Raw genomic sequence first — 15,610 nt, forward strand, 5'->3', positions numbered from 1 at the left:
TAAGGTGCAATATAGCAGATAATGAATAAGAAACTGACCATATTTGGGGATCATTTATAAGTTTATTTCTGTAATTTTAAAAGCACTTCAATCATATTGCCAAATTGCTTTGTAAACTTTTTCATTTATAAATTTCTAATATTTTTCTAAGGATTAAAAATACTTCCCCAAATTGTTAATGACTGTACATGTTACTTTCCTCTAATTTATTCAGTTGATCCTTTTTGGAAATATAATTTATCTTATTTCTTCCCTTTTATATTTTTGTAGTTTTTCTGTTTTGGATTTTTTTTTTTTTTGTTCTTGCTTTTTTGAGACAGAGTCTTACTTTGTTATCCTCAGTACAGTGCTGTGGTGTCATAGCTGACAAGAATCTCAAACTCTTGGGCTTCAGGGATCCTTTTGTCTCAGCCTCCTGAGTAGCTGGGACTATAGGCACCTGCCACCACGCCTGGCTAGTTTTTCCATTTTTAGTAGAGCTAGGGTGTCACTCTTGCCCTGGCGGGTCTCTAACTCCTGAGCTCAAGCAATCCTCCTGCCTCAGCCTCCCAGAGTGCTAGGATTACAGGTGTGAGCCACAGCACCTGGCTCTTCCTTTTTTATTTTTAAAATACAATGCTATGATGGTTCTCTTCATATGTTAATTTGTTTGAATATCTTTGATTGCTTTTTTAGGACAAATTCCTGTAAGCTACAATTTCTTGTGATTTTTATTCATTTTAGTAGATCAGTATTTCCATTTGATGTCATCTTCTGTCTGCCTTAATGATTTCCTTTAACATTTCTTGTAGTACAGTCTGTGAGTGATCAAGCCTTTAAGCTTTTGTGTGTGTGAAAATGTCTTCATTTTACCTTTATTTTGACTAGGTATATTCTAAGTTCACAGTATTTTTTGAGTTCTTTGGTAATGTTGCTCCATTGTCTTCTTCCTGGTGTTATTTCTGACAAGAAATTTTGTTGTAACTTCTACCTTTGTTTCTCTGTACATAGCATGTTGTTTTTCTCGGGCAGCTTTTTTTTTTTTTTTTTTTTTGAGACAGAGCCTCAAGCTGTCACCCTGGGTAGAGTGATGTGGCATCACAGCTCACAGCAACCTCCAACTCCTGGCTCAAGCAATTTTCCTGCCTCTGCCTCCCACGTAGCTAGGACCACAGGTGCCTGTCACAACGCCCGGCTATTTTTTGGTTGCAGTCGCCATTGCTGTTTGGCGCGCCCAGGCTGGATTCGAAACTGCCAGCTCTGGTGTATGTGGCTGGTGCCTTAGCCGCTTGAGCCACAGGCGCCAAGCCTCTCTGGCAGCTTTTGAGATTTTCATTTTATCATTATTGTCTAGTAATTTATAATGAATCTTATGAGATTTTCTTCATTTTTCTTATAAATGAGATTTGTTTTTCTTCTTGGATTTGTGGATTTATTGTTTTTATTAAATTTGAAAAAATTTTGGCCATTATTTTCCACACTCCTGCCCTGTCTCCTCTCCAGTAGGTACTCCAATTACATACAGGTCAGGTAGCTTGTTTGCCTCAGCTCACTAATGTGGGTTTTTAAAAGTTATTTTTTTCCTCCCTATTTTTATTGATAGTTTCAGTTGCCATGGTCTTGGCATTTACAACCTATACTTCTGCTGGTTGCTAATCCCATCCAGTGTATTCTTCCTCTAATAAATTGTACTTCTCATTTTAGGTGTTTGATTTGGATCTTTTTAGTATTTCTCTTCGTAACTTTTTGAACTTCTAGAATATGGCTATAATAAATATTTTAACATCCCCGACTATCAATTCTAATATTACTGTTAGTTTCAATTGGTTAGTTTTTTAAGTTTCCTTATTTGTATGCTGATAATATATAATTAGCAGAAATTATACGTAGGCTTAATATTTCCTATGAGTACTATTGATCATTCATCTGAGCTGCAGCAAAATTACTTGGTAATATATCGATCCTTTTAGTCTTACTTTTATAATTTGTTAGGCAGAACCAGAGCAATTTTCAAGGGTTAATTATTCTCCAGTATTGAGGCAAGACCTTTAAGAACAGTTTACTCAATGCTCCATGAATTATTATATAAAGTTCCCCTGCTGACTGGTAGGGACAGGCACTGTTTTCAGCTCTGTGTACATGTCAAGTATTGTTCCCCTTAGTCCTCTGATGGTTCTTTTCCCAGCCAAGCATAGTGTCCACCCATGCATACACACATCAGTACTATGCTGAATACTTAAAGAGGCAGAGCTGGCTCAGCGCCTATAGCTTAAGCAGTTAAGGCACCAGCCACATACACCAGAGTTGGCGGGTTCAAATCCAGCCCTGGCCTGCCAAACAACAATGACAACTACAACCATAAAATAGCCTGGTGTTGTGGCGGGTGCCTGTGGTCCCAGCTACTCGGGAGGCTGAGGCAAGAGAATCGCTTAAGCCTAGGAGTTGGAGGTTGCTGTGAGCCGTGAGGCCACAGCACTCTACCCAGGGCAACAGCTTGAGGCCCTGTCTCAAAAAAAAAAAAAAAAGAGGCAGAGCTATGCACAGTTCTAGAGTTTGCTCTTGCTAGAGCTTCCTCTTCTCCCATATTCTGTCTCTATCCTCCCGGATTCTCAACTCTGTCTCTTCAGTTCAGGGATTCTGCCACATTCTCCCTGAGTTTCCCTCCCTGGGACTCAACCATGAAACACAATACAATGAGTAGCACGATGATTAGGCTCGCCTTGTTTGTTTCCTCTCTCACAGGGTCACTGTCCTTCTGTGACTGATGTCCACTGTCATGAAAACCATTGCTTTCACATGATTTTTCTATTTCTTTTAGTTGTTTCAGGTGGGAAGGTAAATCCAGGCACTATTACTCCATTATGCTCAGAAGCAAAGGTTTCTAATGGTTTTTCAAAAACTATGATTTTGTCCCTTTTTTAGTGTTTCCCCTTGTTACAGTGGAATTGACGGTGTCTGTACTCTTCTCATTTCAAATGACACAGGAACTGAGGCATCTTTGTTTTCTCTTTACCATTTTCAGTCCCACTTTCCTACTGAATCTCAACATTTTAACCCCATTTTTTTTCTCTTTCCCATTCACCTGGTGATAAGAGACAAATGAGACACATTTATCAGTGATTTTTATTTTTTAGCAGCTGATGACTTTACATGAGTGGTTAACCATAAACACTAAATTATAAACACTGATGTTCTCACTGAGCAGTGGAAGCTTAGTAATGTGTTCGCATGGATGTAGAGAGTGGAATGATAGACAGTAGAGACCAGAATGGTGAGGGGCTGGGAGCGGGTTGAACAATGAGAAACTACTTAATGGGTACAGTGTACATTATTCAGGTGATGGACACCCTAAAAGCCCTCAATTTACCACTGCAAAATCTATGCAAGTAACAACATTGCACTTGTTTTCCAAAAGTTTACACAAATAAAAATAAATAAATAAAAGAAAATTTGAGCATAGATGAATATCTCAACATTGTAATATGATAAAAAGTGTAAAATTTAGCAAAGTTAATAGGGCAGTTACATAGATAGATAGACAGACAGACAGACAGATACATAACCATAATGCTATGGTACTACATGGCACTAACTTTGAAATGGAAAGAAGCATTCACATAACTCAAATTGATATTATTTTACTTGCTCAAATATGGTTTATCAAATTTGATGCATTATTCATTAATACTTCTTAATATTGTTATTGTGTGCAACTTGCTATAATGTCACAATCAATGCAATTCTCATTGTAGACATTGTACATATATAGATTCTTGTCTCAACACCAGAATTTTCTATAGATATCCTTTTACCCCCTTAGTCTGAAGCACTTTTTTCTCTGTTACATGGTTAGCCCTGATTTTCTCCAATTATGCAGAAAAAGATAAAATTAAGTAGCTTCTTTAACTTATATAAGTTATCATATATCTCTTAGAAAAAAATTTAAGCATATGCTATGACATTCCTGGTAACCATTAATGTGCTATACTGTCAAATGAACAGCAATCAAACTATTCAATATTTCTGTATAAAAAAACTAATCAAAATTAGTAGCAATTATTTTTGCATGTAGTTAGACCCTTACATGTAGTTAGACCCCAGCTAATTTTATGGACTTTAGCCTATAAAAGGAAAAAAAATTGCATTCTATTCAATATACTAAAGTAATCTTCCTTCACCATCACACTATACAGGGGAAGAATGGCACATTTTTAACCCGACTCTGTCATATGGCATGAATCTGTTTCTGCCATGCAAAGTGGTTAGGAGTGCTCGCATCCTGAGGAGGCTCTCTGAGTGAGCAGTCTTGCCGCAGGCTGAGAACACAAAAGATGGAATCAAAGCACATTTCCTCACACCCACTCAAATTTGATTCTGCTGATGGAAGCTAACTTCCTATTAGTTTTCCAGTCATCTTCTTCTTAATCAAGCCAGTAAGCTAGACTCGAGAGGGTCTCTATCTTAAGATTAGCAAGGAGCTGGAGAACCAGTGTCTAAGAAGGAAGGATAAGATCACTTCTTGGGTGGTGCCTGTGGCTCAGTGAGTAGAGAGCTGGCTCCATATACCAAGGGTGGCAGGTTCAAACTCGGCCCCAGCCAAAATGCAACAACAACAAAAATAGCCGGGCATTGTGGCCGGTGCCTGTAGCCCCAGCTACTCGGGAGGCTGAGGCAAGAGAATCACCTAAGCCCAGGAGGTGGAGGTTGCTGTGAGCTGTGACACCACAGCACTCTACCGAGGGCAACAAAATGATCACTTCTTTATGCTTCTCACTGTGAAGTTTCCTCTGACGTGGGGCTTGGCCTAGGAGCAATACAGGTTAGAGGAAGTTTGAATGATTACCAATAAATATGTATAAATTATTTTTTCAAAGAAAGAATGTCCTGGTTAGAAAATGTTAATTCTATTTTGTAGCAACCAGAACACTGGATTTAGTAAGTATTATGGTTGATATCTGATGTAATTCTAAAGCACACTTGTAAGATTCAAGCTGAGTGTTTTACCTCAGCTTCCAGCTTTATGATTTCAACTCTAAGTAGATGATGATTAAAGTTAATGATTAGTTTATGAAACAGAGAACAATATTATTTTGACAGAATTCCTTGATTTATAATTGCCTTCCTCAGAATCATTAATTTAAAAACATATTTTCCTGTTCCCCAATCCCTGACCTGGGAGGGAGGAGAGAGGGATAGAAGGGGACTTAGACATTGATATTTTATCAAAGTTCCACAACTTTTCTTTATTCACTTTAAATTTTGGGAATTTATCCCTGAGATTTTGAGATAGCACATATTAATTTTCTAAGAGAAATACAGGGTGTCTATATATCGTGTGCAATTTACTATGTTAAACTCTTTTATATTGCACATGAACTTTATGTCCACCCCAACTCATTTTAAAAACCAGAAAATAACAACTATTTCTTGGTTGGTGTTTTTGTTGTTTTGTTGTTGTTGTTGTTGTTGTTTTTAAGACAGAGTTTCACTCTATTGCCCTGAGTAAAGTGCTATGGTGTCATCCTAGCTCACAGCAACCTCAAACTCCTGGGATGAAGCGATGCTCTTTCTCAGCCTCCTGAGTAGCTGGGACTATAGGCCCCCACCACAACAACTGGCTAGTTTTTCTATTTTTAGTAGAGATAGGGTCGGGCTTTTGCTCAGGCTGGTCTTGAACTTGTGAACTCATTGATCCACTCGTCTCACCCTCCCAGAGTGATAAGAACTATTTCTTACAGCAAAATAAGTAACAGTAAATTCAACATTAGTGTTTGCTCAACTCAGATAAAGGTGTAACTATTTCCATTTTTTAAATAGACTCTCAGAAATCAACTTATTGGGTTGCTAAGGCTCAACAATCAGCACTAGATATATCCACTAAAAAGAATTTATTTCTCCGATCATTAATTATCTTCATTAACTTAGCCATTTCCTAAATTTGTCTATCTCACTTTTCTTCTTTTCAGAAACCATCACTCTCAGCCCAAGGCGCTCTCTGTAATTTTCATCAAGCTCACCCACTTTGGCTAATAAAACAGGCTTAATTAAATAGCCTATGAATTAAAAGACTATGAATACATATTTTTCCCATGAAAATATAAAGCTTAACACAGCTTAATAATTTTCAGTAGCACAAATTTTCATTAAAAAAATAAATTAATTCTGTCAAGCATAATTACTTTCTTAGGACTAAAAAGAGTGATTTAAAAAGTTAACTTGATGAATTTTCATTACGCTAATTTGAAAAACTCTCTCAACTTAAAATAAATCTCTTCTTACCAGACCTTTCAAAGACAAGCTCTTCTTTCATCTCTCTCACAAGTAAGATTTGTGTTTCTAGGCAACCTACCCAATCTGTCTGGTTCACTTTGTTCGTGTTCATTTTGGGAACAAAAGAATTTGACATCGTAGTGGACTTTGTAATACATGCTCTCTCTTTCCTTCAAGATATCACCTCTTCAGGTCCAAGACACTCCTCTCAGCCTCTGGGGACACTGACAAGGATAAGATCACTTCTTGGGTGGTGCCTGTGGCTCAGTGAGTAGAGAGCTGGCTCCATATACCAAGGGTGGCAGGTTCAAACCCGGCCCCAGCCAAAATGCAACAACAACAAAAATAGCCAGGCATTGTGGCCGGTGCCTGTAGCCCCAGCTACTCGGGAGGCTGAGGCAAGATAATCACCTAAGCCCAGGAGTTGGAGGCTCATAGCTGAGTCTCTCTCCAAGAATTGTCCTTTCCTCATCCAAGGTCACACCCAAGGACCCTTCCCAAGGTCAATCCTCTTTAGATGACTAGGTGATGAGGGGTGCAAAGGCCTGACTCCCTTTCCGTAACTGAGGACAAAGCTGAAGGACCATCGCTGTCCGTGAGTTTCGAGGAGACTTTTATGCTGACCTCACTGTGGCTTAATTTATTCCTCCTCTGCCCACCCTGTGCCGTCGCTTACACAGAGGTGTTGTGGTAGAGACCACACACCAATAAACCTGCTGTGTGCAGAGCATCTATTTTTGGGGAGACCTGACCTAAAACAGATATCATGTAATATCTAGAAAGATTGTCAAAATAATTGTGCCTTTTGATAGCTGACACTTTTAAACATTAAAATGTCTTATTTATATGTATAACTAAAATGGACCATAGATCTAAATTTAAAATCTAAAATTCTAAAACTCATAGGACAAAATCTTGGTCATTATGGATTTGGCAAATATTCCCTGAATACAATACTAAAAGTATAATCTATAAGAGAACAAATTAATAAATTATACTATGCTAAATTTAAAAATTTTTTCTTCAAGAAATACTGTAAAAAAATGAAAAAGGTAAGCCACAGACTGGAAAATAATCTTTTAAAAAGCATATATCTGAAAAAGTCTTTTATCCAGAATAAAGCATTCTTTTTTTTTTTTTTTTTTGTATAGACAGAGTCTCACTGTACCGCCCTCGGGTAGAGTGCCGTGGCGTCACACAGCTCACAGCAACCTCTAACTCTTGGGCTTACGTGATTCTCTTGCCTCAGCCTCCCGAGCAGCTGGGACTACAGGCACCCGCAACAACGCCCGGCTATTTTTTAGTTGCAGTTCAGCCGGGGCTGGGTTTGAATCCGCCACCCTCGGCATATGGGGCCGGCGCCCTACTCACTGAGCCACAGGCACCGCCCCAGAATAAAGAATTCTAAAAACCCAATAGTAAGAAAATAAAGAATTTGATTAAAATATGGCAGAAGATTTGAACAGACTCTTCACCAAAGGAGTTATACAGACGGCAGATAAGCACTTAAAAAGATGTTCTACATCATTAGCATTAAGGAAATAAAAATTAAAACCTCATTGAAGTATCATGACACCCTTACTAATGTGGCTAAAATCAAAATGACTGACCATATTAAGTGTTGGTGAGAATTTGGAGGAACTGGAACTCTCATACACTAGTGGTGTGAATACAAAATGGTAAATACATTTTGGAAAACAGTTTGACAGTTTCTTGAAAAGTTAAACATATACCTAACATATAATCCATTCCTCTCTAGGTACCTACTTAAGAGAAAATAAAAATATGTCTGTATAAATACTTGTGTATCCAAAGCATTTTTGTGTATAATAGCCCAAAGCTGAAAACAACTCTGGGGGTCCAGCAGCAGATAAATGGTTTAAGAACTTGTGATATGCCCATAATATGAAATGTTACTAGCAATAAAAGGATTTTTTTTTTTTTTTTTTGCAGTTTTTGGCCAGGGCTGGGTTTGAACCTGCCACCTGCGGAATATGGGGCCAGTGCCCTATGTCTTTGAGGCACTGCCTGGAAGGAATTATTGATACATGGAACATGTATGAATATCAAATTAACTATGTTAAGTGAAAAGAAGGAAGACAAAAAGGTGTGTATGGTATGATCCCATTTATATAAAATTCTAGAAAATGTTAACAAATTTATAGTTTTAGGAAAGAGATCAGTTTTTGATTGGTAATTGGAGGGCAGTTGCAGGAAAGGAATCACAAATAGACCCCAGAAAATTATTTGGGCCAATGGATGTATTTATTCTTTTGATTGTGGTGATAATTTCATAGGTATATCCATATTTCAAACCTTATCAAATTGTACAATTTAACCTGTACATACAGGTTACTGTGGGTTGATTTTACGTCAGTAAAGCTGTTTGTTTTTAAGGTCAGATTTATCCCTACTGTCTGATTCATGAGATGTAGAGTGATGCTGAAAAAGCAGGAAGGAGAAATCTTGTCACGCTGGTGTTACACATTGTTACCCTGGAAGCAAGCGAGAGATGCAATCTGAGGAGATAGATTCATCAAATATTATTGTAGAACAGCGTGAAATGAAAAATTGTGAGGTAGGCAAAACAGTGGATTTTATAACATACTGCATGAAAGATGATGAAAATTCTTTAGACTAGAAAAATATGGGCAAATAAAATAAACTATGGAATAAAAATCCTCTTATAAAAGGTGATTTGAATCCTTCGATGAAGAATTGCTGCAACTAGAAACATATTACTTAAGAGTCTCTTATGCAAAATACATTGAATAACCATATTAACTCTAAAAAGTCTTACAATAATGGTAAGTATAACCTACGATTCCTTTTTCCAGAACATGACAGCTAATTCAAGTAAGTGAATAACTGTGGACATGATGGCTTCAAAGCTTTATTCTGGACAGTCAGAAGCTTTCTAAACCAGTTTTCTCATCTGTACAAAAAATGAGATTAAGAAAACCTAACTCAAGGTTAGTATAAATATTTGTCTTCATCCATTTGAATGTTCTGCTTCATAGTAGCCATAAAATAAATTAAATAATCCCAGGGCAATACAAACATAATATTGATTTTTTTTTTTCCTGACTCCATGGATTAGTCAATATAATTCATGCTTGGCTGTGACAGTACCCAATAAGTCTTAAATCTCAAATAACTTTATTTTATAAAGTCTTATACAAATACTTTTAGGGCTCCAGGCTTCTTCCATTTCATGATGACTAATGTCTCTTTTTTAATTAAAAAAATTTGTTTTAATTGTTCTCATGGAAGTACTAAATATAACAATATACAAATACAAGTCATCTGAGGTATTGCCAACTAGGCAGAACAGAAGATCACAGTAGAGATTACATTTAAATGCTCAACTTGAAAGTAGTTCACATTGGTTTCTGTCACATTTCACTGGACATTTCCCATGTCCTGACTTACTGCAATAGGCTGGGAAATGTTCTCCTTCTGCATGTTCAAGGAGAGAACTGGGTTAGCTGAGTACTGTCATAATAATCTCCATGACAGTATAGCACCAGGTTTATTTTTAAATGCTTAGAATGCCACTTTAATTATTTAGTACCATGCTTATTGCCATGAGCCAAAATGTACAGAACTTAGATCCTTTAGCTTTTAATAACTCATTGGATATTTGAAAAGAAAATTGTTCCTTTTTTAAAATATAAATTTAATTTGTGCCTGGCAAAAAGAGAAGCTGCTTTGCTTTGCAGCTGCTATATCTACCTGAATATTTCTGGTCTTTAGGCCAATATAGTGGCATGGGACACATGGATCCATCTGCTTCTTCCTATATTCACTAACGGTCAAGGGTGGGGCACCACCATCATCTCTTATTAGGAGTTTGCGATCTAACTGATCACTCCACTTCCACTTTTGTCCCCTGAAGTACAATAGGATACTACACACAACAGCCATGGTGACCTTTCAAAAATCTAAATTAGATCATGTCAATCATCTGCTCAGAACCCTCCAGTCCCATTATACTCAGATTCAAATTCAAATCCTTTACTTTGGCCTGTACAACCCTGCACATACATCAACCATGTCATCATCCTCCCCCAGCTCTCCAGCTGATATGCATGTTACCACACATCAAGGCAAAGAAACTAGAAAATTAAATGATTAGATATCTAAAATATCTTTACTTACACAAAAGTTTTAACAGAGAGAAAAGGCTTGTATATGCATAAGTAACTAATTACTTATGCTAAAATGCATTGGTAAAGGACCAGCAATGTAGCTTTCCTATTGTTATCTCCCCCCCCAAAACCCGAATACGACATCAGTATAGAGTTATATTAGCATAGTTATTGTCACAGGCCTCCTTAGAGCCACTGTAGATACATTATCAGCAGAATGTCAATGGTTTTAGTTAAGTCTCTTATCTCATCTTATAAAGTGGGATATTTTTATTTATATTGACAATTTCTAAAGAGTTTCTTCATGCTTGTCACTCATGTAAAATGTCTAAGTAAAATCTAGCTATTTTGTTTGGTGCCCATTGTTTTATTTGTTATAATTTGAAGTATTACTCCTTGCTGGCAAATCTATTGGGCATTGTTAGAAGGAATTCTCAAGAGGACTATCCCAAATACTACAAATATTCCAAATAAAGTTTGCTTTGGCATAATTAGGTACCTGTTTATAAAATAGAGTAAATAATAGAGTTTAACCAAATCAGATCTACTTCAATAATAACAGGATATAAGCACATTTTAGATATCAGTAAACTCATTTTCTCCATAAAGCTTTCCCTTACTCTCCCAAATCATATGCTTCAATGTTCAAATTGCAACATTTATCACACCATGTTGTTACTGCATATTTAGTTTCTCTCTCCTGATAGACTGAAAGCTTCCAGAGATCAAGAATTTTGTCTTATCTGCGGTTGTATAGTGTTTAGACACAAACTTAAACATGGTGGATGATCAAATTGAATGATTTAATAAGTAAGGGGACATACATAACAAAACTGCTATTTTTATATGTCACTGTCAAGGGTATCATCAACAACATAAGATCTACGTCTTTCTATCATACATCTCAGTGACCTTTCTTTAACATCTTATGAGCAACTTCTATCTATTCACTTAGTAATTTATTTTTAATTAAGTTTTTATGGTCTGGACTCAATAGAATGTAAATTCTTTGGGAAAGGGAATCATGTTTTGTCTGTTTGCTTATACCCCTCAAAGCACCTACCTTTATCGAACATTATACATAATATTTTTTCATGGTAATAAATGTCAGGCAATTGCTAGGCTGAATGGCCACTAACTATGCAGGACTAATTAGGTACAAATTATAGGCTAAGGGTAGAGTTGAAAGAGCAAAAAGGAAGCAAATTGGCCAGCTCTCAGAACTTTTGTTTAAAACATTACCTGAAAATAGAGAACTAAGCCCTTTTCTATAATATTCAAGGTTTAAACCCCATGGCCACTGGATTAGCTAAAAAATTACAGCCTAAATTAATTTACATTTTTCTTTCATATATCAATTTCTTTTGTTTGTAGTGGTAGATTTATCCAAGAAAAAAGAGAGCATTTTGTATAAACATTTATTGAACAGAAGTGTAAATAGCAAAATGACTTGATCTGCCATTTAATTATAACACCATTCAATACAAACACACCATGTCTGTTGTGTAGCAAAGGGATTAATATGAGGAGAGCATTCATTTTCAAAAAAACTGAACATGAAAACTACAGAAAATTATGACTGATATGAATCACATTTTTAAAGTACAGATTTTGCCCCATGAAAAAGCTAATTCATTTCCATTACCATGGTGAACTAGGGAGAACATGAAATTGCCATGGATTAATGGTTTCACTGAGGGGTCAATTTTCAGACTAATAGACGTGTGTCCCTCTTTGTCCCTGCTCTTGTTAACATTTACCAATTCTCTTATATCAAGTTGTAGGATATATTGTCTCATTTTTTTTTTTTTAATCAGGAAGTGACATGCCCAGGAAACCAAAACAGAGCAAATTGTGTGCCTCTGACATATCTCCTAAGAGTAACCAGTGAAGATAGAAACCATTTTGACTAAGTGCATTTGTTTTGACATTGAAAAATGTGGCAGAGGCTGCTGAAGGTTTATTAAAATCCATTGTCCTTTCTTGGCACAAAACAAAACTATTTCACTGGAGTCAGGTTTGGCTGCACAAATTGGGTTCTACTCAATGGAATAAGATCTGAGGTTAATTTGCTGCATTCCGTGATGGCTCATAGGTCTCCTACATATATCCCTTCATGTTCCTTTCCCGTTCTGCTGATAGAATGGCAACACCCTGGGTGACCCTGTATGTAATACATCAAAGATATCAAAGAAGCTGTCAGCCTCATCAAGGAGCAATTTTATAAAGGAAAGTCATTCTGTTGCCTTTGATATCAGCCTCGTACTGTTATAAAAGAAATGAATCTTTTTGTTCTTTAAACCACTGAATTTTGGGGGATCTGTTACTGCAGTTCAGTGTACTGTAACTAGTATTAAACTCAGACTTGGTGTGCAGATAAATATATGTGTTTGTGTTTGTATCTCTTATCAGTTAACATCATGAATTAAGAAGAAATATAATTATTAGGGACTTGATGACTTGACTTTGTCTAGGGATGACAAAAGTGTGTTTTATGCTTATATATTTTGCCTAGTATAAAAGAATCTAACATGTTTCTAAATGTTAGGGCCTCAGGAATTTAATGATAAATTCACTAACAAACTGTGTCTATATTTCTTCCTGAAATTTAGATTTCTTTGTCATTAAGATCTCTATTTTCTTACCAGTGTTGATCCATTTCTTACTAATGTGGCAATGACCAATATTTGAATACTATATCTGTACCTCACAACTCACATAAAACCATTCTGAAATATTAACAATCCCAAATGAGCAAATTTGACATTTAGGTAATAATAATGATGAAAATGACTACGTTATAAGTAACTATCATACCACTTGTTACTTTCATACAATATAACTTTAATCTTTATACAGCTGATATTATTATTCACATTTTACAGATGAGAAAGTAAAGCTCAGAAAAGTTAGTGGTGGAATAAGGATTTGGATTCAGATTTTCACTCTAATGGTTAAGCTTTCATTTTCCCACTTTTCCATTTCAGAGTGCAGAATACTCACCACAATCGCTTTGTCATTTTCCTTGGGTGTTACTGTTCTACAGAAAATTATACATACTATGAGACAATTTTGTATTGCTAAGCCATAACTGAACACTTACATTTTTAGCTTTGGATAAAATCTCTTCTAACTCAAGAAGAGAATAGAATAATGTAATTTTTAAAATTATTTTAAATTTTAAAATTGCCTTCAAAACTAAAATAATTACATCTTTCAAAATGTTAGAATTTTAAGGTAAAAATTCTTGGTCCATCTACCATTTATCAATTGTTATCACAATTGATACCACATCCATTTTTGTTTACACCAGTAATCTGAATCTTTATCTTTAACTCCTCCTACTAACTTGGGTTTCATAATTCGAAGTACTGTGTTTACAAAACAATTCCCCCTAGACTTTATGTTGAAGTTATTAACTCAACAACTCTTAAAGCACAATTCCCCTTAGAAATCAAGTGCCTGTCCTGATGTTCACATTAACGTCTTCAATTAAGGAATTGATTCCTCAGTGCCTTGTGCCTTCATATTATTTACTTTGTACTTCATATATATATATATATTTTTTTTCTTTTTTTTGTAGAGACAGAGTCTCACTGTACCGCCCTCGGGTAGAGTGCCATGGCGTCACGCAGCTCACAGCAACCTCCAGCTCTTGGGCTTACGCGATTCTCTTGCCTCAGCCTCCTGAGCAGCTGGGACTACAGGCGCCCGCCACAACGCCCGGCTTGTACTTTATATTATTTATACCAAATCCATTAACTGTAATTTTTTTCATTTATTTATTTATTTTAATTTTTCGTTTTTTGAAACTGAGTCTTAAGCTGTCACCCTGGGTAGAGTGCTTGGAGTCATAGCTCACAGCAACCTCCAACTCTTGGGTTCAAGCGATCCTCTTGCCTCAGTTTTTCTATTTTTAGTAGAGACAGGGTCTTGTTTTTTGCTCAGGCTGGTCTCAAACTTGTGAGCTCAAGCAATCTTCCTGCCTGGGCCTCCCTAGAGTGCTAGGATTACCATGCCTGGTCTATTTATTTATTTGTTTTGAGACAGAGTGTAACTCTGTTGCCCTGGCTACAGTGATGTGGCATTATCTTAGCTCACAGCAACTTCAAACTCTTGGGTTCCAGAGATCCTCTTGCCTCTGCCTCCCAAGTACCTGGGATTATAGGTGCCCTACATGACACCTAGCTAGGTTTTCTATTTTTAGTAGAGACAGGGTTTTGCTCTTACTCAAAGTTGGTCTCAAACTTCTAAGCTTGAAAGATCCTCCCACCTCAGCCTCCCCAAGTGGTAGGATTACAGGTGGGAGCCACTGTGACCAGAATTGTGATTATATTTATACATAATCCACTTCCCCTAATTGCTTGAAAAGCATTTTATGCATTATCCTTTGTTTAGGAGAAATTGATTTTTAAAATTCAAAGTTTGGTGATTTATTTAACCATGAGTTTATTTTAAGAGATAGTGTCCTTTCAACTAGGTAGGACACTAGGTAGGAACAATAGCTCCATGTTCATCTTTATAATCCCAGAAAGATCTGGTGCAGTGGCCTGAATTTAACTGCGTTATGACAAATATCTGTTGAGTAATAAATCAGATGTCAATACATTAATAAGAACTTTAGTACTAATAGATAAGACAAATTATGAAATAAGAAAGGGCAATTATCTGAAACTAAGGTGCACATGTATCTAGCCTAGTGGCAGAGAAGATGAAATCTACCTGGAATTATGATCTGAAGAAATTTTGACTTACAATGTTAAGGTGACGAATAAATACCCACCCAAACTGTGCTAATGAACAGAAAGATGCAATCTTGGCACTTGTAACATTTTACAAACATGGTATTTTATTAATGACAAGAGTTTTGGGAGACCAATAAAGAATAGTGAAAATGAGAACAATTGAGTATGTGTCAGGGTTTATCCAGAAGTATGCAGATGACAGACACTCCTGCTGATTTGACAGACCTAAGTATTCAAGTCATTTTTAGAAAAGTGTTCTTGAAAGAGCAAAATAGTTCTCTAGGCTTAATCAGGTAAGATTATGCATATTCCTTTGCTCAACCTTTTGATATTTTTTCTTTTGATATATAATTTTCATTTATTATTAGGTACCTTAATGCTGAGAATTAGGCATTGTAACTATTGGATTTGGGCATTAGAATCCCTGGAAGAAATACAATTATCGCCTTCCATTGTAATAAATGC

The sequence above is a fragment of the Nycticebus coucang genome, chromosome 1 (assembly GCF_027406575.1).
Source record: "Nycticebus coucang isolate mNycCou1 chromosome 1, mNycCou1.pri, whole genome shotgun sequence".
Taxonomy (NCBI): domain Eukaryota; kingdom Metazoa; phylum Chordata; class Mammalia; order Primates; family Lorisidae; genus Nycticebus; species Nycticebus coucang.